The sequence below is a fragment of the Neomonachus schauinslandi genome, chromosome 10 (genome assembly GCF_002201575.2).
Source record: "Neomonachus schauinslandi chromosome 10, ASM220157v2, whole genome shotgun sequence".
NCBI classification, from domain to species: domain Eukaryota; kingdom Metazoa; phylum Chordata; class Mammalia; order Carnivora; family Phocidae; genus Neomonachus; species Neomonachus schauinslandi.
The window spans coordinates 57634457-57639423 of NC_058412.1; the positions used below are offsets into that span (position 1 = coordinate 57634457).

A 4967-nucleotide genomic window follows, 5' to 3' on the forward strand; every position below is an offset into this window, starting at 1 on the left:
ATAGTCACTTTTCTCAATGTTTCTTATTTTTCTACACTAGCATATTAGTGAATCAGTTCATATGTAGTGAGTCAATTTTTATTTTTTAATTTATTTGATTTGAATATCATTGACACACAATATTACATTAGTTTCAGGTACAACATAGTGGTTCCACAAGTTTATACTTTATGCTATCTATGTTCACCACAATGTAGCTACCATCTGTCACCATACAACACCATTACAATGTCATTGCCTATATTCCTCATGCTGATCCTTTTATTCCCATGACTTATTCATTCCACAACTGGAAACTTGTATCTCCCACTCTCCTTCACCCATTTTGCCTATCCCTCCCATCCCTTCTCCCCTCTGGCAACCATCAGTTCTCTGTCTGATTCTGTTTTTTTGTTTACTTGTTTTAGATTCCACATATGAGTGAAATCATAATGTATTTGTCTTTTTCATCTGACTTATTTCACTTAGCATAATGCCCTTGAGGTCTGTGTGTGTTGTTGCAAATGGCACAGTCTCATCTTTTTTATGGCTATGAAATATATATATATATGTATTTATAATGCACACACACATATACATACACACACCCCATCTTCCTTATCTATTTTCTATCAGTGGACACTTGAATTGCTTCCATATCTTGGCTACTATAAATACTGCAGTAAACATAGAGGTACATGTATCCTTCTAAATTAATATTTTTGGGTTTTTTGGGGGGGGATTAATACCCAGTAGTGGAATTATTGGATCATATAGTATTTCTATTTTTAATTTTTTGAGGAGCCTCCATACTGTTTTCCACAGTGGCTGCACCAGTTTACGGTCCCACTGACAGTGTGCAAGGGTTCCCTTTTCTCCACATCCTCATCAACATTTGTCATTTTTCATCTTTTTGATAAATGACATTTTAACAGGAGTTAGGTGATATCTTATTGTGGTTTTGGTTTGCATCTTCCTAATGATTAGTGATGTTGAGCATCTTTTCATATGTCGGTTGGCCATCTATGTGTCTTCTTTGGACAACTGTCTATTCAGGTCCTCTGCCCATTTTTAATCAGATTATTTGGAGGTTTTTTGGTGTTTAGTAGTGTAAGTTACTTATATATTTTGGATATAAAACCCTTATCAGATATGTCATTTGCAAATATCTTCTTCCATTCAGTAGGTTGCCTTTTTTGTTGTTGGTTTCCTTCACTGTGTAAAAAAGCTTTTTATTTTTATGCAGTCCCAATGGTTTATTTTTTACTTTTGTTTCCTTTGCCTTAGACATGCCTAGAAAAATGTTACTATGATTGATGTCAGAGACATTACTGCCTGTGTTCTCTTCTAGGATTTTTATGGTTTCAGGTCTCATATTTAGGTCTTTAATCCACTTGAGTTTATTTTTGTGAAAGGTGTAAGAAAGTGGTCCAGTTTCTTTCTTTTGCATATACCTGTCCAGTTTTCCTAGCACCATTTGTTGAAGAGACTGTCTTTTCCCTGTTGTATATTATCTTCTTAGTCATAGATGAAGTGTGAGTTTATTTCTGGGCTGTCTATTCTGTTCCGTGAATCTATGTGTCTGTATTTGTGGCAGTACCATACTGTTTTGACTACTACAGCTTTGTAGTATATCTTGAAATCTGGGATTAGTACCTTCAGCTTTGTTCTTCTTCCTCAAAATTACTTTGCCTATTCCAGGTCTTTTTTGGTTCCATACAAATTTTAGGATTTTTTGTTCTAGTTCTGTGAAAAATGCTACTGGTATTTTCATAGGGATTACATTGAATCTGTAGATTGCTTTGGGTAGTATGGACATTTTAACAATATTGGTTCTTCCAGTTCATGAGCATGGAATATCTTTCCATTTGTTTGGGTCGTCTTCAGTTTTTTTCACCAATGTTTTGTAGTTTTCAGAGGGCAGATCTTTCACCTCTTTGGTTAAGTTCTGAGGTACTTTTTTCTTTTTGGTGCATTTGTAAATGGGATTATTTTCTTAATTTCACTTTCTGCTACTTTGTTATTAATGTATAGAAAAGCTACCAATTTCTGGGTATTAATTTTGTATCCTGCAATCTTCCTGAATTTATGTATTACTTCCAGTAGTGTGTTGGTGAAGTCTTTAGGATATTCTATGTATAATATCATGTTACCTGCAAATAGTGATGGTTTAATTTCTTTCCTAATATGGATGCCTCTTAGAGTCAATTTTTATTTTTACATCTTATTTGGGATTCTATATATCTAATTTTGTAACTTCACATGTTACTTTAAATAATATTGCTAACAACAATTTATAAATACTTGGTCATATATAATTGAGGGATTGATTATATTTTACTTGATTAAAGGCAGGAGTTTGGACTGTGTGACTCTTGGGGTTCTTTTCTTAGCATTTTGAACCATCATTTTGAATGCAGATCATGTTCTTTGAAATTTAAGCCTTATTTGACTTTTGTGAAATTTTTTTTAATTCTTGTTTTTTTGAGCATAGTATATGGTGATTGCAGATTTATCGTACTCAGATTTTGCCATTGAGTGACATACCTTCTTATTTAGCAGAGATAAGACATTGATTCATTGATTTGACAACAAATATTTATAAAACATCTACTATGTTCTATAAGAGTAATTAAGTTACCTGTCGGGGCTCAAGTCGATTTCAGTCTTGTGGGGGACACTGACAAGTAAATAGGTAATTAAAATCTAAGTATGTAAGTTGATTAGTACTATGCTTGGGGAACGTACAGGGTACTCTGAAAGTACGTGTGGTGGAATTAGGTTTGGCCATCTAACCAAATCTTTGTGGAGTCTGGTGTTGGGGAAAGCTTACCGGAGAAAGTTTTGGCTAACCTGAGGCATAACATGTATAAGCGTTACCCCCGTGACATGTTAGGGAAATAGATGTGGGGCTAGGTAAGTACATTTCATATGAAGTATGTACAAAGGCAAAGAGGAACTAGAGAACGTGGCATGACTCATGGGACTCTAAGACTTCAGTGTTCAGAGATGAAGCTGGAGGTGTGAGCAAGGAGTATTTCTTGCATGGTCTTATCTAGTATTGGAATTTCATCCTTGGTGCAATGCAAAGTCTTTAAGACTTTTCAGAGAAATGGCATGATTCTCGTTGCTGTTTTTGCTGGCAGCAGTATGGAGAATGGGTTGGAAGAAGTTAGATTAGAGACAAGGATACAAAGTAAGGACCTTCTGGGTAATTGGTTCAGATGTGTTTGAGTCATAAACTATTTTGGTAGCAGTAGAGTTAGAAAGAACTAGATGAATTTTTGAAATTTTAACTAGTAACAGCGACAGAATTGATGACTGATAGGATGTGGAGTTTGTGGAAGAAATATATAGTAGTAAAATTGACAAGTTTCTAACTTAGGTAATTAGGTGGATAGTGCTTCCATTCAGTGTGATTGGAATCATGAAAGGAGCCAGAAAAGGAAGAATATGAATTCACTTTTATAAATGGTAAACTTCATGTTAGTGTGGAAGATGGCCAGTAGAAGGTAGATATATAAACTAGCTGCTCAGGAGGGAAAGGAGGGCTAGTGACTTAAGAGTCATCAGCATGTTAGGTAGTAATTGGAGTAGATGGGGTGTTTTGCAGGGAGGATCTAAAGAGAAGAGATCTTGGAGGACTCTGAGTAGGACCCTGAGGAATTCAATATTTAAGAGATGGACAAAGGAAAACCCAGTGAAAAATACTAAGAAACATCAGTTAGAGAAAGATAGGTTGAAAATGAGGAGAGTGCCGTGTCACTGAAACCAATAGATGAAAGTGATTAAAAAGGTTATCAGGCAGTTAGAGTAGAAATATAATGGTAGAAAATGTACACTATATGGGAAATTCAGGTGAAGTGCTGTGTCATTTCGGATGAAGGAAAGATCTTTTCTGTCTGGCTAGGGAACAGGAATGCTTCATGGAGGAGGTTGCATCTGAAAACACTTTTTTTTTTTTTTTTGATGTCTGATCTTATTTATTCGTCACTCTTAGAAAATCTCATTTTTGACTGGACTCAGACTTCAGGGGTAGAAGCTCTCAGAGAGGACAAACTCTGTCTCTTGGAAATCTGTTCCTGGTCTTTTTCTTTGGCCTCCTTCATTCTCTTGGCCAAAAGTTTAATGTATTCTGCAGCCTCTTACTTCTCTTAGTGTGCTGTTTCTTCAGAGCAATATGGGGACGTTTGTGTTAGAGGACACATGGAGTAACAAGACACTGAATCTTGGGAGCTTTGGTTCTAGGTTTCTCATCTTTGTTTAAGGGCTTTCCCACAACATACTGGCGGACATCATCTTTAGAGAGATTGTAAAGTTTTCGGATTCTGTTGGCTCTGTTGGGCCCCAGGCAACGAGGCACAGTAGTATCAGTAAGTCCAGGAATATCCCTCTCCCCTTTCTATTTTTCACAATAGCCAAGTTGAGAGCACTATGATTGGCATCCACAGTGCAACTCCAAACAGATTTGCGCTCTCTCTCCAGTCCTCCTTGGTCTATAGCAGGAATGCCCCTTACTCAGCAGCAGGCAGACACGGCCATGGGTCAAGACAACCTGCTCCATGGGGAAGCCTTGTTTGTCATTGCCAGGACTGATTCGGACCACATAACCCTTCCATTCTTCACCCAGAGCATCAGCATCCACTTCTGTGGCCATACACTTCTCATAAAAAGCAAAAAGTTTGCGTTCATCGTCCACTTCAATGAGTTTCTGTCAGCCAGTAGCTGGGAAAGAGATGTTCAGCTTCATCCTGAAGCAGCCTACCACCTCCGAGCTGAAAAGCACATTTAAAGAAGCTACTGAATGGTGGGGAATATATTCCAGGTAAAGGGGAAACATAGTAAAAGGTAGGAAAGTATAAGGCTGTAGAAGTAACAAGTTGTATGTCAGCTAGGGACATACAGTTCTAGGGTTGGTGTTAGAGGTAGGACTAGAAAGGTAGTAGAGGGAAGTGATTATGAAGGCCATGATTGACATGCTAAAAGTT

General features: G+C 37.1%; 1 pseudogene; it reads right to left on the reverse strand.

Annotated features, from left to right (window-relative positions):
* Positions 1-3985: 3985 nt before the first annotated feature.
* Positions 3986-4729, reverse strand: LOC110588823 (annotated as a pseudogene).
* Positions 4730-4967: the final 238 nt, after the last annotated feature.